At 42.2% G+C, this 23,545-nt stretch overlaps 1 protein-coding gene across 9 annotated transcripts in view; it reads right to left on the bottom strand.

The window, feature by feature from the left end:
- SYT2 (synaptotagmin 2) overlaps positions 1 to 23,545 on the bottom strand; it is a 1,362,149-nt gene that overhangs the window by 249,162 nt on the left and 1,089,442 nt on the right. For all 9 annotated transcript variants that reach the window (XM_069633618.1, XM_069633614.1, XM_069633617.1 and 6 more), the window contains one exon: positions 6,396 to 6,464. The gene's annotated coding sequence lies outside the window, so the exon portion shown is untranslated. The remainder of the gene's footprint in view (positions 1 to 6,395; positions 6,465 to 23,545) is intronic.

Below are 23,545 nucleotides of genomic sequence, written 5' to 3'. Positions count from 1 at the left end.
TATTGCTAGCTGCTGCCATGATAGGTCCCGTTATTTGCATCATTTGCTACATATTATGAAGCTGGGCAGTGCAGCTGTACCCTGGATACTGTAAGGGCATACCCTCCACTGCACCTTGTGACAAATACTTGGATGTTATCACTTCTCTCAAAGGCGAGGACACTTCCAATGGAGCAGGGCATTGCAGCTACAGCCCAATAGTCCCCTGGGGGTGGTGCCCTGTGGGAGGATCCCATGGGGAAGGGAATCCCCCCATCTGATCGGGGGATGAGACCACAGGGAGAAAGCAGTATCCGCCTCCCCTTTTCAGCCTCCCTTATGCTCTCTCCCTATGCAGGGTAACATAAACTGGGAGGTAGAAAGGAGCCAAACCTGTCAAGAGGGGTCAGAGACCCTCACATCACAAAGCAGAGGAATCAGGGGGAGGGAATCATCCCCTCTGGCATTTGTGGACACTGAAAGAGACCAGGGGGAGGGAGTCAACCCCTCTGGTATTGTTGCACATAAAGAGACAGAGGAATCAGGGGGAGGGAGTCAACCCCTCTGGTATTGTTGCACATAAAAAGACAGAGGAATCAGGGAGAGGGAGTCAACCCCTCTGGTATTGTTGCACATAAAAAGACAGAGGAATCAGGGGTAGGGAGTAATACCCTCTGGTATTGTTGTGCATAAAGAATGAGAGATACCAGGGGGAGTGAGTAATCCCCTTTGGGATATTTGGACACTGATCAAAAACAATCGGAGGGGCTAATCCCCTCTGGCATTTGTGGACACTGAGAAGAGACCAGGGGGAGGGAGTCAACCCCTCTGGTATTGTTGCACATAAAGAGACAGAGGAATCAGGGGGAGGGAGTAATATCCTCTGGTATTGTTGTTCATAAAGAAGCAAAGAAACCAGGGGGAGTGAAATATTCTGCCTGGTAGATCTGTGGAGAACGTTCAAACCCCTCTGTCCAAAATGAGGAAGTTATCCTTCTGGACCCCGCAGAGGCATTATTCCTAGTTGTTATAAGTGTTAGGGTGAGAATTAGGATTTGACATGACGGTGGACATTTATGATTTTGGGTCATTCTGACAGACTACTTAGCTTATTGTTTGAGGCAGGGAAACCCCTCTTAGGTTTAAGGAGAGAGAGGTTTTTTTCTTTTCACAAGAATAAACTTGTCAATCTCATATTTATACCCCCTTACAACCTGCATAAATGAACATTCACTCCACTGCAGTGCATGCTATGGGCATTCTTTTGCAACACAATACTTTGAGTGTGGATGAATACGCAACATGTTGGACCGGGGGTCTGCAACCTGCGTCTCTCCACAGGTCTTCGATTTCGACTCCCATGATCTCTCCCCATTTACTATGCTGGTTTGAGCTGAAGTCCAAAACATGTAAACAGCCAAAGGCTGCAGACCTCTGATCCAGAGATTTCCTCATCCTACTGTAGACATGATAACAGCCGTGAGATGACAGTGGCACAGATAGGCCAACATTATAAGTTATTGTAAGCTAACTCCGTCTTAAAATGGCGGATCTGTTTTCTACAACAGACACTTTGGGCTGAATACAGCGTTTCGATAGTTAACCGGCATCCATGCTGCTCAGTTTACAAAGGACCGTTTAGGACAACGGGCATGAGACACAAGGTGAGCTTACGTCGCACACCAGAGTGCGAGACCTAGTTGCTAACTCTTATATACACATAGAATGCATGTTGCTTGCTCTCTAATTATTATGTTTTTGACCGATATTACACACCGCAATGTTGGAATAACGTGGGATAGTCAGTTAGGCTTTAGACTCACGGGGGCTTGGGTATGCATGGTAATTAGGACTAACCCCGGCATTTTGTTTTCATTCCCTCTTCTTCACCCAATTGGTGTGGTTATTTGTGATAAATTACATGATCACTATGATGCCTTATTGCTGGTTAATCTATCATGCCAACAATTATTTCTATTGCCTTATTCCATTATTCCTTCTTTTCTTTCTGTGATTTTCTTTTCATGTACCTGGATGGGACTCGCTGGTATCCTTTTCGCAATGTTGCTGTTATTATATTATCTATTCTTTTATATTTGACTGTTCACTGACATGGTCATTGTTTATCCTGCCGCCTTGCCTCTGTTGGTTTGCGCATGGGCATATGTACTGAATGGATACCCTCAAACATTGTAACCTATATGGCTGTTTTCATAAAGCATGTATATATGTGCATTATGGTTGTTTTAAATATGGTTGGACAGGTTATTTCATCAACAGCCTAGAGGAAGACCCATGGTCGAAACACGTGTCGGCTGTTTGATGCTCATTAAAATATAAAAATTTCAACTAATACAGAAATCATTGAAGTTTGGTTATGTTTACAATGATGAATTGTGCTTAGATGACACCTGGGGCTTAGTGTCTAATCATATAACCACCTGCAGAAGATTTGGCTACAACTAATTTGTGCACTGACCTGCAACAGACACGCGCTTGAGATTCCTGCAACCACGCCCTACACATTTAAAGGGGGTATTCCTTCTGGTAATGACCACACAGGCAAGTGTTCAGAATTAGAAAGAGGCAGGAGGAAAACATGGCTATTGTGCAAATAAAGTCCTCAGAGCCACCTTTTTTAAAAAATCTTGCACCCGAAACTGATCAGGTATTGCAGATACCATCAGGAGCAGATCGAGTCATCTCTCCCACATTGCATAACTTCAAGCATAGACAGAAATAATGATTTCAGTACATTGATTACTGAGAAAGCAGAACAAAGTGTATCACCTCTACCAAGGAAAGACCTTTCTTCAGATGCTGCCTTGGCAGGGATAGAAGTGAATGGTTGAGATTCATAGAAAAGATGGGGAACCATTGCTGCTGGTTTCAGGGCTCGGTGCAGCAGCAAGAGTTTCCAGCTCACTCTGAAAGAGATAAAGCGGGGTGCAAGAGTACAACCAGGACTGTTCATCCCAGTTCCTCTGTGTATATGGTGTTTGGTGATAAACCTTCTTTCCTCTGTAGCCATATCACGGAGTACCTATGGATGATGTATGTATGCATATATGGGATTTATAAAGCCTGAACACGACTGTGCATGCGGGCAATGAACATAATGGACAGACCCAGGGGCTTAGAGGAAGGATGTTGAGGTAGCAGTAGAGCTCGGATGGTAGAGAAATGGAACATGTTTTGGGCTCTTAAAATCCCTTTGGCCAAAATGGTGGTTAAATGTATGGAAGAATGACATTGAGTTGGTCAATAGGAAAGCTGTGTCTTTGGTTCTATGATGTTGCACCTGTAACAGTGCCTCAATGCCTCCGGGTTATTTGAGCGCTCTATAAATGAAATAAATAAATAAATACATTCTGTTTGCATGAGATAATTAGTTCGAAGCCCATTTAATCGAATTGTGTTTTTATTTATTTAACACATTTCACTGCAAAGAAAAGGCAAGGGGAGACCCCTGCCACCCTCTCACCCCACATTCCCCATCTTAATAAATACCTAAACTTAGCCCCCATCTACTTTTACAGTGAAATGTGTAAAAAAATAAAAGAGCAAATGTCCCTCGAGCAAATGGGCCAGCTCTGTGTCTTTCCCTGCAAGCACAATTCAACAGTCAAATAATGACCCTTTAGTGCATGCATTGTGATGCCACGGATGAAACAGGTACAGCCTGCCTATACCAGTGCCTCGAGTGCGAATGGAAATAAAAATAGTTTACTGTGTTGTCCATCTATTCCTGACTTCACAGGAATTAAAAACTGTATCAGCCGTTCTAGGATGTGAACGTGTGATCCCCAAGACACTCACAGATCTCTACAGTGGGTGTGTAAACACACTGACTCCCTCATTCTAAATTTGAAGGGCGCATAAGAACAGCAAAGTAAGAGGCATTCCATGCCAAACATCGAACTGATATTTCCTGTACACTTTGCACATCCTAGATGCTCCACCTGCTGGCTGGGGTCAACATTCTGATCCCCTCAGATGGGGTTGATTTCTGTAGACTCTGTCCACTTTTCCTATGCTAGTAAAAGCAGGCACAGTCCATACAAATCAATGGGCAGAGATCACGTGTTAGGAACTGCGTTCATGAATAATGGTGACTCGAGGAACGGCAATTACTTTGGCCTCATCAGGAGTCTGGCGGTATCCCGGTGGTAATACTGCTGGGAAACTGGCAGCGCAAATAGCGTTACTGCTACTCGGTCCGGCACTATTAGCACCAGATCATGAGAAGCAGTACAGCGGTAAGTTTCCATTCCCCATTGGAACCAATGGGGTTGGGGGCACTATTACCGGAAACTGGCAGCGCAAATAGCGTTACTGCTACTCGGTCCGGCACTATTAGCACCAGATCATGAGAAGCAGTACAGTGGTAAGTTTCCATTCCCCATTGGAACCAATGGGGTTGGGGGCACTATTACCGCCGGCGGTAATTGTGCCAGCGGTAATAGGGCCGAAAAAAAAACAAACACGAGCTGTAAGGGGACATATTTTAACCTCTAGCAAAAAGCCGGAGGTAAAACTCCCACTTACCGGCCGACTCATGATTGGGCCAACCCTTAAATGCGGTCGGTAATAGCATTAACGCCGCATTTAAGGGCCAAGGCCCAACTCATGATGAGGCTGTTGTCTAGAACTGGAAACCACTTGTATCCCAAAACGCTTCTCAGTTATCTCTATAATCCATTGGACAGGAGTGGCTTAACAACCGTGATCCCGGAAAATTGGCCTGATAACCGCGCAAATGATCAATTATGCTGTTTAACCCTTTAAAAAACCTCTCTGCACATGCACCACCCTATTCAATGGAAGAAATCATACACTTTCAATTTCAGCATGTGAAAAATTAGATAATGTGGCTGTCAGAGTAGCCTGTAATGTAGACTTCAGGACAGAGGAAGGGGTGATTATTGTGGCATAATGACCTGGACTTAAGTTAAGGCTTGTGCTGAAGTCGGGCAATAATTTGGGAAGTAGGCTGATAAGGACATTAGAAGAAGGTGGTGACACCAATATGAGTTTGAGTTTTGGTAGCAAAGTTAGACATGCCAGTTTAATATTGAGAAAAGTGAGTTGACTAATGTCTTAATACATTTAATGTTGTTTTAATTGCGGTATTTAAACAAGATAACAATAAGGTTGTCTTTATAAGGTACACATTTTAATTGTGAGGTAGGTTGAAATGTTACTTTTTTAACATGAACATGCATCAGGTGTAAATGTTTTCGCCATACAAAAATGGAAAGTATTTTACATGCTTTTGCTTGGATTTTTCCTGTCATATTGAAAGTGCAGTTTAAAAAAGAAATCTTAGTGAATGGGATTAACTTGCTGAAGGAATTTCATTTCTGACTCTTGAATGTACAAACATGCTTTCTGTTGTTTCCATGAAGTTAGAATGCTTGGAATGCATTCAATACCAGTAGTTATTGACTGCTTTCTCAGCATTCTGATTGGCAGAGAACAGAACAATATTGAATGCCCCATGCTAATAAATAACGTAGGTGATATACGATAGATTTGAATATATCAGTGAGGAGTAGGTATCATTTTATTTTATTCAAATTCCAAACAGATAATTGTAGAATGGTTGTTTTGTCTGTAAGCATAATTAATGTTAAAATAAAAAAATTAAAAAAGCAGGAAAGAAAGATAAATGGTTATCTTTCAGAAAACAAATATTTCGAATGAGTAGAAGCAGCCATAGACATCATCATTGATAAAATAATAAAGGCTTTGGAGCTGCAAAACAGCATTAACCAAAACCTGTAATTTATCAGATGTCGTAGTGTTGTTGCAACAGTTTTCATTTAATCTATTGAGGTTTTATTATGATTTTAGATTTTTATTTAAGAATTTGCAACATATTTAGAATTAGGTAAAATGATATACAAATAATAGTTAAGAGTCACAGTCACAAAAAGTCACTGTGAAGCTACCTGGTTTGTTCTTGGAAAGAGAAGATTAAACCAGTGTAACTGGTAACTTCTGTGTGATTAAAATAAACCCTGTCCAGGGGTAACTCAGAGGTTTCCGCCAGTATCTATTCTGTGAACTGGCCTCATTGGTAGTTGCTTGCAAAGTGTCAACTTTACCCGATCAGCTGTTTGCAGGTGTGAGACCCATGTGACTTTTAAAAACAAAACTAATGAAAGAAAATATACAAGCATACACATAGGGCCTGATTCACAGAGTGTTTTCCTATGGGATTGCGGCATTATAAAATGCATCCGGAATCAGGCTCATAATGTGGGAAGCCCAGACACCCTGGAGCACTGTGCAGAACGCATTTGCCATTAGGATGCCTAGTACCTCCCGTGCCATTAATAACGAGTTACAATCCAAACAACTGAAGGTGCAAAAAAAGGTGTGGGTGCAAGACTTGGAACATGCACACTTACCAATGGAGGAAAGGTGCTCGTGGGTAGAAGAAAGAGTCAGCAGTCACTGCCAGAAGTGCACCTGCAACCCTGAAACCACAAAAATACACGTATCTTTTTATTATCTTGAAACAAACTAAAAATGAAAAACATACAACTATACAATTTGATTAGAAGTTAGAAATCATTCCTTCCCCACCGATGACAGCCCAATGAAAGTATTTAAATTTCTTGAAACTCAAACATCCTTTTTGATCCACAACTTGTGGCAAACTGATCCACACAGCATCGAAGATATGGATGTGGTGCAGTCACAAACACACTTGATACCCTATCGGTGATATGGTATGGGGTGAGGTTAGCAAAAGCATGCCCAAGTCTAAGCAGACAAGATGGGGTTCAGACCCTTCACTATGGAGCCTTCATCAGGCTGCAAAACACAACTGGATAAGTAACAGAAATGTTCCACAAGGACTAGCCAATAGCTGGTGTGGTGATGTCAAAGCACTCGGAATTGAAATTGGGTATACCCCCCTTTTGCTGAATGCTATTTCTGCCGGCTGCATTTTCGCTATTTTTATCCCACTTTTTTTCACCACAAACTTGAAGATGGTAAGTATGGGTAAGGGATATAGTTAGGGTGAGTGGGTGTTGGGGGTTTGAGGGGGTCTCCCTGGCTGTTTGTGGCATAAAGTGATACATTCAAGCAAAATGCCATTCAGCACAAATAAAACAGCCAACATCATGGATCCTGAATGTGTGGCAATGGGAAAAGAGCACACATATATTTTGCACAGAAATATACACCGTACACCAGTGTTGCTTATTACCAATTTCCAGGTAGCAAGTCAAACGCCTCAAAGCATGCACAATCAGTCATAATACACAAGCTGAGCCCTGCAGCATACGCTGTAGCTAGGCGGTTATCAACACAAGTGGTATTCACAACCAAGGCATTACCAGTGGCATCATAGATAATTAGCACGAAAGGTGAGCTGTTTTTAATGTCACTTTGAACCCTGAGTTCAAATATATCCCATTGTTCATGTTTAGACACATATTGCCTCATCACAAGTTTGGCAGTAACCCTTCAATGCAGCGGTAACGCTATTACGCCACATTTAATGGCTCGCCAAATCACAGGTTTGGCAGGATTTACCCCAAGCTCTGAGCTGGGGGCAAATCCGCGGCGATTTTGCCGATTTTCGGTGCTATTACCGTGTGCTAATACCGCTGGCAGTAGTAGCGCCAAAAATTCCCCATTGGGCCCAATGGGGAATTCCCAAATGGGCCCAATGGGGAATGGGGACTTATCGTTCCACCAAACCCATGATCCGGTGCAAATAACGCTGGTGGGTTTGGCGGTAAGGCTAATAGCCCCAGCGATATACCGCCCAACTCGTAATGGGGCTGTGTATGATGTTTGCTGCTGCAGCCTGAAGAAATATCCTCATTTCGGGTGTCTGCCTGGATCCAGTTGTTTGCTGGACCAGCCGCATCTGTCTCATCTAACTTCCTGTTAGGGCTGTGAACTCGTGTTAGGGGTCGGGCTTAGAATGGCCTATGCGGCAATAAGGCAGAGCACAAAGGGCCAGCTCTAAACTGCCATTGTGGGCTGGTTTTGGTCAACCAGTTGGAAGAGTGGGTGCACTGTGAAGCTTATAGATTCAAATACTGACTGGCCAAGGTGATTTAAAAGCCAGAAAACATTTTCTTCACATTTGCCAATACAAGCTCTTTCAGTTAGACCTGGTCTATAGCAAGTCACTCATTTTAATTTGCAAATGTTTTGTCCCTGCCCAACTCTGAGCATACCTCAGAGTGTACGCTTTGTTTTTCCCTGCAAAGAAGAGGTTGATCAGATGCTTTCATTTTGAGTACCTTCAGCGACAGCGAATGATGCTGTGTCCTTCCGCCAGGGTACAAAGACTTTTCTGAAGTCTTAGCCAATCACAGCAGCCTCTACATTCGAAAGATGGGATCAACATAGTGTCACGATTCCGCATGAAACAAAGCTTTTGCTACTAAAAGAATGCAAGCATGTTACTGAAATTGTGAAAGAACAAACCTACAATGTCAGTCTTAAAAAAATGTGTTTTCTTGTCTGTGCACATCACACACAAACAAGAGAGAAAACACCTGTGTGGACACAGGCATGGGGCCTATCAGTGGCAGGCTGGCCTACAGGGATCTCTGGAAATTGCCCTCTAGGCCTCCCCACCATGGGCCCCATATGTGTGGGTACCCTGTTTTTTTGCTCCTTTTACTCTTTCTCCCAGTCACCCCAATCCATTCCTTCTAACACACTCATCGCTTGGGAGCAATGGATTTGTTGTAAAGCTGAGGTATGATAACCTGTACGCTTCACAAATATTTTACGCTTGTTTTTGTAATACTAAACTACTTTTGAACCCCTATGCAGAGAGACATGTGATTTAAAATTCTATATTTTGGACCCAGTTTTCTAAGTTATCTTGGGTGGAGAAACCCCCTCCCCCTCCACCCACTTCCCCAAAACCTACCAAGAGGGGTTGGGCTAGCTACCTATATTTCCTTGCAAAGTGTAGTATAGGGCTACTTTGAAAAACATTTCCAGGGACACTTTTGGTTCCCAGTCCTTCGTTGGACCCGTTCATGTACTCAAATCGCTCTGCCTGTGCATATTCCTTGCAGTGAAGCAGTACACCACACCATGAGTACACGGGAAGAGCTGCAGGAGTAGCTGATGCAGAGTAAAGTGCATACCTGATTTACACAATGACTAGCTGTGGGTGGCATATCATACACGGATCTAGCTAGATCTTTGTCCCTATCCCTGTTTATCGCAATCACTCTTTCTCTCTATCCATCTACCTGTTCTCTTTTTCTCTTAGTGATGGTCTCTCTGTCTCTCTCTAAGTCTCTCTAACCGTATATAAAGAGATATGACCTAGTACCTACGTGGGTACCTAGGCCCACCCTCGTAGCACCATTTTACTAAATAGGTCATTCACAAAGATAGACAATTTAAGACATAAAAATGCAGTAACGAAAAGCTCTTCTGATGAAGAAAACAATGATCCCCAACAGAAATGCCAGCATGTATTGGAAACATTGATACATAGGCAAATCAGTCAAAAATTGCTTGCCTTTACATTGGCTCAGTATCACAAAGTTCAGAGGATTCCACGTGGTCTAAAAATATCGCTACAGCCTACTTTGTGTAAGCATAACCTTAGTTTTGTAAAATGATGGCAAAAGATTTTGAGCAAAAGTTCATTATATTTAATGATTTTGAGTATAGAAGAATTAGCTAATTATTTACATTAATTTGAAATTACTGCTTAAATGAACAATCTTACTGCCCTTATGTACGAACAAGAATTAGATTTTAAATGATAAGAGAAACGAAAATACCTGAAGGCGATGAGAATTAATTAGAAACTAAAAAGGTAAGAAATGTAGGCATGACACTATGGATTATAAATTAGATATTGTGTATTCATGGTAGGAATATTATTCATTTAATATGAAACAAGGCAATGACATTATAAGAAGAAGGAAATCAATTATTAAAGTTTCTGAGAGCATGTCAACAGATATTTCAAGTATAGATTTAGAACATTTGGGTTAGATAAGCCAAAAATGTTCAAGTACCACAAACAGGGCCATCAGTTCATTTAGTTTCAGGTGAAAAAAAATCCAAAAGCAAAAGGGAACATGGATCAACAGAGAGCCTATCTTTCAGGTTTATATTTAACAAATGCAGACATCACCTAAAGGAATATCCGTTCTACAAGATTACCCGTTTATCTTGTTTCAAGAAGAAGTAGATTTATTTCACTAACTGCAGAAACTGAAATTACAGAACGTTTTCTGCAATTTTAGATGAACTATTAACTGATACGATTAAACAAAAGTATCAAGAATGTTTTCCCCAAAAGCACATTAAATCCAGACACAGAACTCAACATTAGAATGGTTCTTTAAAGACACATTTAATGAGTTCATAAAGTACATTTTTGTTAAGACACCGCAATATAACTTTTGACGATGGGCAGGAAAGAATTTAGATGTTTATCTAAGAACAGAGATACAGTTATTAAACCAGAAAACAAGGGGTAAACCGGGTCATATTAAACACTCAAGATTATTTAAAGGAAGTTAATGATACAGATACCTATATGAAAGTGAATTTTGACCAGACCTCTACAGGACTGGAACTGAGTAAGGAAACATGAAGTGAAATTGGGATGGTTAATATCCAATACCAGACAATTCTTAATAATAATAAAAAAAATCCATTAATTAATATATTTACATGTTTCCAAAGATCCAAAAGACATTAATTAAACCACCAGGCATGCTGATTATAGGAGCAACTAATAGTATTTTGGAACCTTTATACACGTACGGTGATGTAATTATACAAACTATGATTCAACAAAGTAGTACACATATAAAAGATACAGGACACATTTTACGTATGCTGACTGATATTCATAACAATTCACAAAAAGATGTATTATTTATTATTTACCATGGATATTGTAAGTCTTACACATCTATACCATAATCCAATGGCATGGAAGCTTTGGTGTATTTACCGTTAAAATCTTAACAAGTTCAATCTAGCATGGTGTTTGTTTTAACCCTATTGAAGATAATTTTGACTATTAGTTTTTTTACTTGAAGATCAGTTTTTTGTTCCTATTTTGAGTCATCAATGGGGCCATCATTGGCTACCCATGTGCAAATACATGTATGTATTATCTAGAAACAAAACAGATGCTACAAAACGATTAAATGGATCAACAGTCTGAATTTTACCAATCTTTTTATAGATGACCTAGTTCAAATTCAGGATGGGGGTTAATTATAACAAAATAAACTTTCTAGATGTAGACATTATTATAAAAATGCTAGACTTGAAACTATATTTACACAAAGCCTATTGACAGAAATAGTTCATGTTGGCATCCGGCTTTGAGCCACCCAGCTTAATTAAAGGTATTCATTATAGTCAGTTAATTAGATATAGACATAATATTTCAGAAAAGACATAATTGCACACACGAACTAAGGACATAAAATGAAATCTCAGCAAAGTGAATATAAAAAGATTTGCTAGATCTAGGTATGTTTAAGGCTGAGCAAACATTGAAAAGTTAGTTAGTGAAAGGAATAACTAAACACAAACCTCATTAAGTGTATACAAATACTTACTCTGAACAGAGATGCATGATTTGACCCATCTCAACACAATTCATTCAATGAGTTTCCTACTTTTGCATATACTAAGACCAATATGTATGCAATCTTTTGGCCAGAGCAGAATCACCAGTTAGAACATTAATAACATGTAAAGCCTGAGGGACTATCCTGTGTAATGATTGTCAACATTTTAATAACAATTCAAGGGGTAATATTATCTTACCTTTTACCTTTTGAAAGCGTATTAAACTGAATCATATATCAACTTGCGATACAGAAAATGTCATTTGTATTATTGAAACGTCCTTTTGCCTAATGTGAGAAATAATAAGTCACCTCTCACTATACATTTTCAATTGGCATGTCCTCGCACAAATTGAATGTGTGGTGACATGTTAATTATCTACTCTGGAGAAGGTCCAATTACCATCAAGAGGTGGAAATATTAATTAGTCATTCGCTAAAAAATTACATTTTTGCATCAACAAAATGGATGCACTCAACACTAGAGCCATGTGTTCAGAGTGTGACCTGACTTGTTATTTGTCTTGATTACTAAATATGATTGTACTATGTAATGTTATTGTACTTTATTTGATACTATTTGAATCATTTTCCATTTTTGTTTGATTCATTCTTAATTGGGATTGATTGATTGATTTTGTATATAATTGTGTCCATTGACTGTACTTACATATTACTTTTTTAAGTAATAATTTGGGTAGAGAAATGTCCTTTCTGCTCAGTTCTACTGCAAATTGCCTGCCTGTTAGCTGAGATCAGGGTGCAAAAGCTTGTTTCAGAATTTACAGGGGTTGTATCAGTGTCAGTTGACTAGCCATGATTTCATGGCTTTTCTGAAAGAAGTGGATTTCTGGATGTCCTCTGTGCACAGACATATTGACATACACTGTCTTTGATTAATTGAGAGAAAAGACAAGCGCAAGCCTTTGTGTTATGTTTGATTGAAGCCTGGCACTATTACTTAGATTTTATTCTTTACCCAAGTGGTTCATTTGGCTTGTAGTGGATGAATGGCAGTACTCTATTTGACACTATAGTGAGAAATTATGCAAGAACCAAACCAAAAGTGCTTCATAAATAGAGCCAAATGTTGGACGGATTTATACTTGTGAAATTGATTAAAGGAAATCCCATTGCTATTACAAACCCAGGATGGCCAGCAAATTAGCTACATAAGTGCATAAGTGGGAGCTCCACAACTGTTGGTGCAACATATATATATATTTTATTAGTCTAATGTAAGAGACATGTCATTGTTCATTGTTGTTCATTACTGCCGGTGAGGCAACACACTACATAATTGCACTGGTGCAAGGTATCTGGTATTTGCATCTAATTCATATCCATCGAATGCCTATCCATCGAAATGTATTCATTGAATTGCTTTTCCATCAAAAAGCATATTCATTGAATGAATTTTGATGGATACTTTTGATGGATAATTAGAGTTAGAGTTAGATTTGCAGTTGGGGTTAGATTTAGGGTTAGATTAAGGGTTAGATTTAGGGTTAGAGTTAGGGTTAGGGTTCGGATTGGTGTTAGATTAAGGGTTAGATTTAGGGTTAGATTAAGTTTTAGATTAAGGGTTAGATTTAGGGTTAGAGTTAGGGTTAGAGTTAGGGTTGGGTTAAGGTTAAGGGAGGTTTGCCTGGGGGTTGGTAGGAGGGTCAGGGGGGAACCCCTGCCCAATGAGCACCACAGACCGTGGGTAATAATAAGCAGCGCTCAGATACCTGAGGGTTCGTAGCGCTATATAAAAAAACAAAAAAAAAAAACAATATACAATAAACACAAAAACGTTTCAAGGAGCTGGCCAGTGCTGGAATTTCAGCTCTGGGCAGCTCCATGTAACGTTTTAACATTTAAAAAAATGCATCAAAATACTATCTTTTACATTTAAAAGTACATATCCATAGAAAATTGTCCATTCCTATCTTCGATGGACAAGGTTCGAAGGATATGTACTTTTAATGCAAAAGATAGCATTTCGATGAATCTAGTTTCGATGGATTTTTTATGATGCTTTTCAATTTCGATGCATAATTTTCAATGCAAAGACCATAAACCCTGGTGCAAACAATGATCCCAATCACAAAAGATAGGTCGGTTTGAGGGAGCAAGTTCTAGAAAAGCTCTGGTATTTCCCTGACGACTACTACTGCTTCCTCCCAAGAGCACAGGAAAGTAAACATGTCGTTGTCTGCTGATTAGGTTCTTGGATGGCCTCCAGTCTTATTAACAACCTTAATATTCACTATGACCATTCACTGATTCATTCTACCTCCTTGTTGGTGTAACATACTCTGCAGCTGTTGGGAAGGGAGAATGTGTACCAACATTGGGCCGCCTCTCTCTCTCTTTCTCTCTCTCTTGATATCCATAACTGTATGAGATTCTCAGCAACAGGGCCATACAAAGATGGATGCCTCTGTCCTACCGGAGGATACTGGTGTGGAATTTTAATCACGAGTCCAAGAAAGGGGCCTCCATCTTGGCACCTGAAAGGTCTGACCCCGAAAATGAATATTCTTAATACACTTAATACAAATTAAAGTGTTATTATCATGTTTTACCTTTTCTACTCTTTCTTATCAAATTGAAATCAGATATTTGCATCTATTGTGGAAATTCAACTTGCCGAGATTGGATTTTAGTATAAATGAGTTCCATTGTTAATCAGAAACTGCAGGCTCATGAGAAAATAATATGTGTCAAATCAACAGTTATCATGATTTCAAAGGGTACTAGGCATACGTTTTTCTCTGCGTGACTGCCAAATTTGGTGAATGTTAGTTTAGGCAATTTTGAGAAGTTTCTGTGGAATAAGTGAATAAGTACATGAAGAAATTTCAAATGTTTAAATTTGTATGTCTTTTTGTCTGTTTTTGTCATCATTTGACAGTTAAAATTAACCACAATTAAGAACAGTAACTAATTACATAGCATGACATTGTTTTTATGTTTTGATTGACTTTGGGTTGTGGGTGTGTATGAAAGAACGTTTAATAAATAGAGTGATTTGAAAAAAAAATAGATTGAACATTGTTACTTTTTTGTGCTTCTAATGGAGTTATTTGTGGTTGAAAAAAATGCCTTGCTTTAGAAAAATACTGAATCCCATCTCCTATCAAGGCAGGGTAATTCAGGATTTTAGTGCAAATCTCTCATCAAGTGACACTAAATCAATCTTTTAGACTTAATCTCCCACCAAGGTGGGCCAAGCCATTCTTTGGGAGCAAATCTCTCAACAAGTCACACTAAGCGAGACTTTTAGACCAATTCGCCATCACGTCAGGCCACGCCAGTCTTTTAGACAAAATCCACCCGAGGCCGGCTGACCAAGCCTTTTAGAACAAATCTCTCACTAAAAAAGGACATGGAAGTCTTGTAGAGTAAATCTCCCACCAAGGCAAGATAAGCCAGACTTTTAGATTTAATATCACATTGACACAGGAAAAGCCAGGCTCTGCAAGAAAAACTCCAACCCAGTCTTTTTGACCAAATATGTCCCCAATGCAGGTTGAGCCAGTCTTTTTAGACCAAATATCCCACCAAGGCGGGATATGCCAGTTTTTTGACCAAATTCCCCACCAGATCAGGCAAAGCGAGTATTTGAGAACCTTTATCTAACAAAGGCAGGCTAAACCATTGTTTTAGACCAAATCTTCCACTATATAAGGCTAAGTGAGAACATTTTAGACCAAAGCTCTATCAAGGCAGGCTGACCCGGTTTATTAGAGTAAATCTCTAAACAAGCCATGTTAAGCCAGCATTTTAGATGAAATCCCCCAACCAGATAGCTTAAGTCAGTCTTTAGATCCAATCTTCTCCAAACAAGAACAAACCTCCCACCAAGACAGGTCATGCCATTCTTTTAGAGCAAACCTCCAACCAAGGCAGGCTAAGCCAGTCTTTTAGACCAAATCTGTCCCCCAACATAGGCAAAGCCAGTGTTTTAGGCTAATCTCCAAGCAAGTCAGGTTAAGCCAGTCATTTAGACCAAATGTCCGACTAAATCAGGCAGAGTCTTAAAGACCAGACTTTCCACCAAGGCAAACAAAACCACTCTTTTAGACCGAATCTCCCTCCAACTCTGACTAAGCCAGTCTTTCAATAAGAAAACAGTTAACCATGCTCCCCATTTGCTAGCAGGTGGAGTGTTTGGCTCTTATTCATTTGTTTGGATTTATAAACTGCTTTCGCCGAAGAGTTGTGTAAGGATGCACATGGTGACGCGGGTGTTGGAGCAATATGGTCAGCCCCCAAGGTACACAGGCTCCTCGAAGATGGCAACGTGGCCGTGTTGGTGAAGCAAGGCTAAGGAGGCAGACGGAAAACAGTAGTAGATGCAGTAGTGATCATGGAAACCCCAGGACATGGGAGCGGCCTAAGAATTTATGAATAGGGGTGGGAGCAGCGGTGTGAATGGCAGGCCTTCACCTGGTCCGGGGGCTAACCAGATACTTTTGAAAGTGTGTGCAACACCTGGTAAATGAGGGGGGGTCCCATGTTGTGGACAGGGCCACCAAGTAGAGAGAACTGTGGTGGCAGGCCCCAAATGGCATCAGGGGCAGACAGCCCCCCATTCAATTACCCGTATCATCAGGGAGAATCCGCCACAAGGGTAGCACCCACTAAGGTACTGAGAAGGGGTGGCTGGGTGCAGCAGTCACCCCTTTGTTATATAATGTAGTATATGTTTCGTGCACTCTGTGTCTGTTATGTATATTTATGTATACTTATGTATATAGGTAGATGCCCATTTGTAGGTGTAAGAAGGTTAGTGCTTAGAAGAGGAATGCGATGTACAGTACTGATATGTTGGGAAGATGTTATGTAGGCGTAGGTTTAAATTGTCATAGTTAGGAATTAGAGGGCGTGTGTAACCTGCTGTGAGGGAAGTGGTGGGCTGCCTGATTCCGCCTAGGGATTAGGACCACTCACAGTGGCCATCTCCTGTCCAAATGCATCAGTGGGTGGTACCCAAGTGGTGGCCTGCCTGAGGCCACCTAGGGGGTAGGACGGCCCACTTTGGTGGACTCGTCTGTCCAAGGGGTTAAACACAGTCTCCATGGAATAAAAATTCAATTTTCTGTATATATAGGTGTTCCAAAAGGAACTCTCCAAAAGCATTAATGGATGTCCATGCATTGCCCATGTTCATTCCGAAAACATCTCAGTTCTGCTCTGATCCTGGCACGCTCCACCAGAGAATTCCCCCATGGATTCCAGACAATTCCTGCTAGGCTGCGCATTTTCCGCTTGGCTGCAGACTATTCCTCAAACATCCATCAACAGCAGGAGGAGGCGATGCAGCTCATTGCCTGCCCCCCTCCCCACTCCCGATCCCCTCCCCCCAACATCCTCTCACTCCATCGCAGTGAGTGGCGGCGGATGAGCCTCCATGGCCAGGCTCGCTGGTCGTAAACACATTCAAAGTGTTCAGGGCCACTTCATTGTGAATTAGGCCTGCAACTCTCATGAAGCTGCCTCTGCTTTCCCGAACTGTCGTCCCACCCCTTTGGAATCCCACCCACATTCACTGCGCCCATCCTTCAGCAAGAGGGCACCAATATCTCCAGTAATCACCCCAGAAACAGTTCATCAAGTGCGACTCCAATGTCCTCGCTATTCTCTGTAACGACGACCAATTGGCAAATTGCATTGGCTGCTTCACAGTGACCTGCTAGGTTGTACATGATGTCTTTTTCTGATGACAGATTGCATGCAACAGTGAATTGTAGATAGGTTGGTATCAACAAGATTGATTGTTTTCCACAGAGGGATTACGAGTGACTTCATAGAGCAGGGCTCTGAAGCCTGCATCTCTCTGGATGCGTTAGGCTCTGAATCCCATGATCCATCACAATTGAAGATTGTGACTAGGGCTGCTGGGAGTTGTAGTTCAAAACAACAAAAGGTTGCAGACACTAATCAATGAGCAAATCTGAAATAGTATGATGTCACTTACATGGATGTTCATATGCCACATTCAAGGAACTTGGTTTCCCTGCGTTTTGCTTGCATTCTGGGAAATGTAGTCCTCAATTTCACCTGACAAATCCCAGACTACAAGCCCCAGAATGCAAAGAAAAAAACAGGACAGACACAAGCCCCCAAATAGAGCCAGGCATGTTGATCAATATGCACCTGGAGAATTAGATGACAAACAACCCCTCATGTACACCTAGAACTACACATTTGCTCTTTTGCTGGACCAGTCAAAGTAAATGTTGGATTAATCTGGTGTTATAGATGTGCAGAGGTCAGGATGTGAGCTCAGGGATCAGTTCACAATGATTTCCAATAGCCCTGTAGCTGCGGAACCCTGCTACTGTGATGTCACAGTGATGTACATTCCTTCCAGTGGCTCTCAATGATGCATTAAAGCTTGCAACAGATGGCTATATTCCATGGTAGATAACTGCAGCCCTAGCTAGACGTCCCGAACCACAGTGAGCGCCTCCAATGAGGTCTAAGGTCACCCACCCCATAATAGAGACCAATGGTAAGGCCTAGTCCTATTATATCCTGTGACAGAACTTGCCCATTCCTCATTGCCTAGCGGCAAGTATACAAGTCACAAAGCAAGTCATGGAATGCAGCCTTTGCAGGTGGCTAGAGCCTCTATTGCAAGTATGCTGATTGGCTAGAGGGCTGGAAACAGTGAGAAAAACAAATAATAACCCTGGAATAAAGGCTTCTTTGTGGGAGTAGGGCCTGCATTCTTCACTTGCCGATTGTCTATCGAGAATGAAACATCCTCTAATGTGGCATCAATGCCCCCTTCAACGGGTGGTGTAATGGCCCGGCAGCCCAAGTTAAAAGCCTGAATGAAGGGAGGGCCATTTACGAGGGCCATTAGGCAACTTGGAACACAGGCTGAGATTGTAGGTTTCAGTCTGTGTTTCTAACCACCTGATTGGCTGGTTCCCCTGTGCCGGGTGCTAATGGTGGTTAGAGACTGCATTATTCCCCCTGCACAAGTTCTAATTGCATTAGAGTCTTTACCATCTGGCTCTATTGTGGCTATGTGACCTTCGCTCTTATGAGATGACCCCTATTTTGGAATCAGCACCACTAACTTGGGTGGTGGTCACCAGGGACATAATTTCACCAAAATGCCAGGGGTAGCGAAAGTAACATCACATGCCCCGAGTGATATCATTTGACCCCGCCACACGTGACATCACCGCAGGTGACATCCTAAGGTAGTATCCATCAATACACTAAGAAAAACATGGTTACAATATCAATGTACCATGACACACATTTAATACAAGAATGAATCATCATTTGTAGAAGTGTGGCAAGGCCCATATTATCACAGAAGTGTGTGAACCCAAATGATAGACCCCCTCTTTATGTGGATCCGCCCTGTTATTTCAACATGACTACAGAGGGAGAGCACATTCTGGGGACAGGGGTGGATAGGCAGGTGTAGGGATAAGGGAAACCAGGATAGAAGGTGAGAGAGGAAGAATATTTCACCAGAGAACACGTGTTCCCTATACAGTTGCTCTTCCTTCACTGACACAGCACCACCTGATATCATGGGGTGCACAAGTCTGGGGTTAGGCGCCGGTGCACTTCACCCCTCCAGTGAATGCTGTGGACCAGAGCTGCTCCTCTGCACTGGCCCTCTAAACTGCAGCAAAAGAAATTCTGCCACAAGACCACGGGCTACGTGTGCGACCAACCTACTCACACGCTTAACTTTTTCTTTCACCAATAAATCAGGCCTGTGGACCTCAACTGACCAGCACTAGCATACTTGACGGCAGCAAAAGAAATTCTGCTACAAGATCAGGGGTTCGGTGTGCGACCAACCTACTCACACGGTTAACTTTTTCTTTCTTTCACCAATAAACCAGGCCTGTGGACCTCAGCTGCTCAGCACTAGCATACTTGACTGCAGCAAAAGAAATTCTGCTACAAGATCAGGGGTTCGGTGTGCAACCAACCTATTCGCACACTTAACCTTTTCTTTCACCAATCAAGCAGGGCTGTGTTTGCTCAGACCGGAGAGCATTCCCTTGTGCCTCGGTGTGGCTGGCTGCTGCATCATTCGGAGCTCCGCTCTTCCCTGTCTCAGCCCCTGATGAGCTATAGCTCGAGTAACAGACATGAAGGCACCGGCGCACCACGCTGCTTCCACTGGCCAGGCCTGGGTGGCGTCAGGTCTGGAGCTTGCTCGTTTTTTATAAATAGTTTGTAACAAACTATTTATAAAAAAGCGCAAACTCCAGGCTCTAGTCCAGGCCAGGGGTTGCAGAACTATGCAAGCCATCGCTGGGGAGACGGCAGAGGTCACTCTTGCAACCTCTGGCAACCCCCAATTGATGTCCCTGGTGGTCACCTATCCTAATAGTGCCCCCTGGCTGTAATTGTTCATTAAAGCCTTCGTGTAACACTTTCTGATTATCAAAAGAGAATAAAATGTCCTCAAATGGAGGTAATACCAAAATATGCTTTTTAGAATTCTTCGCCTACAACAAAGACATAGGGCCTCATTAGGAGTATGGCGGTAAGGCAACAACGGCGCCGGTATCGCTACCGCCACCGTTACTACCGTACCGCCAAACTAGGACTTCTGCGCGCGGGTACCCTTGCAGTCACTGGTCTGACCAGGTGGCCGTACCGGCACCGGTGAGCAGAACATGATGAAATGACACAGTGATTCCCCTTACGCGGATGCCAGAGCCGGATGCGAGTTTGGGGGTAGCCTTGCTGGTAAAAACCTCGTAATGAGGCCCATAGGCAGTGCCTCTGCGATCACTCCTTGTGCTAGGACTAATGGCCCTGTCCGAATAGGGTAAAATATGTGCGTCTCCAGATATGAAATTTGCTTGATTTTCTTTTATATATGGATCTGCTCCCTAGAGGTGAGGGGAAATGGTAGGGGGGGGGTTCAGGCTGCATCACCCTGTTGGGTTTCAAGTTTGGGCTATGTGCAGATCTGCCATCCAGGTGTAGAATGGCATCGGCACAGCGGAGCGTGCTAGGTATGATAGTGCACCCATACAGGGTACTCAGTGAAGGAAGCTCTACTGCGGGCAAACAGCACTCAAGTGCAACACTCCTTCTCCTTCCTGCTATGAGCAGGACGTCCACACATCCAGGGCAATTTTTTAGAGTTTACTGAAATTTGATATTAGAGAATGCGGCAATGCTTGTGCATCAGATGGACAGAGCTCACGTCTGGAACTATGGGAAATGGCGCTGTCTTTTCAGGAAGGCCCACTTCAAAAGCCAAGAAAAGGATTGAGAAGAACACGCGGTGGAGTTGTGTTACTGCTTCAACAGCGAAGAGCGCACCGTCGGAGGAATTTGTATTTTAATTTATTTCTTTGTATTTATTAGTTTTATATAGCGCTTTACGTCAAAGCGCAATCTCGTGCCTTTCCTGGACATGGTGATTTACTCTTGTTGCATTGCTGTGGCAGAGATGACCCATGAACCCCTGTGAAGCAGGGCAGGCACAGATGCCCGCCCTTCCTCCTCGCCCCTCCGCTACTACCACTCTTTGTTCGAAGGTAAACACGCAATCATTACCTGGCCATTGTATGAGCACAGGCGTGCTTGGTGGAGCCCTGGCCTTGGTGCTGAAACAATGTGCACGAGCGCTGTCCTTGGTGCTGAAAGATGGTCTGTCGATCATACGCCCTTCTCCAATTAAGCAGTATTTAGGGAAGACTGTACATTTTCAACACATAATTACGAAGATTTTCGACATTGATTTTTTTGGCAAATGTATGTTGACTTTCTGTTTCCTGTTACCTACATTTTGTATGAGTGAGTAGATTGGTACGCTTTTTAATTAGTTTTGGCTGTTAGATGGTACTGAAAGTTCTGCCAATAAACTAATGTCATGGGAAGTGAAGAGGAGGGAGATGGGATGTGAGGGGGGGACACACAGTGTATGGCTGCCGTTTGATGACTTACTCAGCCCATTATTGCCCATAGCCATTCCCACCCATTGCATGCCCCTCCCGGCTCAACACACACACCTGTGGATGTTTTGTGAGCTAGCTCTATCATGAGGTAGCAGCAGACATATGTGCATGCATGCCATTGTTATCTCTAAGCTTTTTCTGGAAGTGAAAGCCTTAATTGCAATTGCAAATGCTCTTTTGGTGAATTCAAATGGATTAGCCAAGTGTGCCTTCTTATAAACAGTATCTGAGTCATTGCATCTAAAGTTCGGCTAAAACAAGCATTGGCAAAGCCAACAGTTTTGGGTTGAGTACAAGCATTTGCCAGCCACTGTTATCAGATGCCCAAGTACTCACATCATTTTCCAGCTATGGCTGTCTTTTGGCCAGGTAGTAGCGTTACAGCAGAACATGGCATAAGCCTTTCCCACGCCAACACAAAAGCCAACACTGTTGGCTATCCACATGCGTGCTTACTTGCTCTCTAACCCTTCCTTCAATCCTTTTCCTGATTTAACCTTTCTTTTGTCTCCTTGCCCCAAGCATTCTCCTTTACCTGTCATTCCACCACTCTACTTTTTTTCTTTCCTTTTTAGTTTGTGCCACCTATAAACCGACACTATTTCATTAGAGTACAGATAGGGTGGAATGGCATATGAGGAGGGGCACCAAGCTTGTAGGTGTTGTTTGGTTATTTGCCAACCCATTGACGTCCCATGGCATTGCTAATCGCTATGGCCATTCCAACCCAATTCCTGCCAAACCCCCCACCCAAAACACCTCCTCATGGGAACTTGTTCAGCTCGATTTAATCAAGCCTTGCCATCAAACATCACACTATCACACTGGAAGTGCCTGCTAGTGTTTTTTCAAAGCGGTCTTCTGAGAGTTAATGACTTCATTGGAGCTGTAAGAACTCTGCTTGTCTAATCAAATTTCTTAACCAGGTCCACCTTCAGCCACTAGATTTATAAGCACTTCACATGTCCTTCATTGAATTCTTTTTTTTTAAACAAGCACTGGCAACGCCAACAGTTTCGGTTTGTGTATAAGTATTAGGCATCTTTCAGACAGTGCTATTCGATGTCCAGGTAGTTGCACTATTTTCTCACCTGCTACCCTCAATGGCCAGTTAATACCACTGCAGCGGTGCCTGGCAAGTTTGTTTCCCATGTCTAAGAAAAGGCCAAATGTTTGGCATTGCCAATGCTTGTTTTCCCATGACTTCATTTCTGCACTAAATGTAAAGCACCCCCTTCAGCTCATCCTTCCATTTACTTGACTTTAACTGCCCATTGATATGCCATGCATTCTTTGAAGGTGTGGGTGTGTGTCTGTGTTTTTGTTGGTGTGTGTTCGGGTGTGAATGTGTTGTTACTGTGCTAACCATTTGCTGTGCTAGCCAGTAAGATAGCTCAGCAGTTCAAGTGTTTGCTGCTGAGAACAGTGCGATTTGCAGATTGCTGGTTCGGGTCCTGACTATGGCCACTGTAAATAAGGGTCCATTATTATTAGAAAGGAAATTCTACCAATTTTACTAATCATAGTTTCATACAGGACTCAGATTAAAATGTGAACGTGCAAGTGGTTTAGTTGGGAGTAAAATGATTCTATAGGATGAAAAAGTAATTCCTGAATCAATAATGTGTAGTGTAACAATTCAGTAGAAGACACAGGATTCAGGTAATACCTGGGACCAGCAGCAGAAGTGCTTTATTTAAGTTTCAGGGTATAGGTTAGAAGAAGAGGAGAGCATACATAACATCCTCCTTTCATTAGTGTCTCCCATCCTGAATCCTTAACTGTCATCGATGGAACCCCAAGGGAACCCAGGGAGGATAGCTCAGCAGCACCGTGATCGCCTTGGAAGCAAGACGACATAGAGCAACATGGGTTTGATCCCCAGGTCCACGCTTAGAAACCTCTGGGTATTAAGCACAATATAAATAACCTATCATATCATATTATAACCTATCATATCACCAGTAGTCTACATTCTATGGCTTGCATTACATATGG

This window comes from Ambystoma mexicanum, chromosome 13 (genome assembly GCF_040938575.1).
Source record: "Ambystoma mexicanum isolate Mex_15411 chromosome 13, UKY_AmexF1_1, whole genome shotgun sequence".
In the NCBI taxonomy this organism is placed as follows: Eukaryota; Metazoa; Chordata; class Amphibia; order Caudata; family Ambystomatidae; genus Ambystoma; species Ambystoma mexicanum.
The sequence above is the reverse complement of the archived record's forward strand: the minus strand, read 5'-3'. Positions and strand labels throughout refer to the sequence as shown.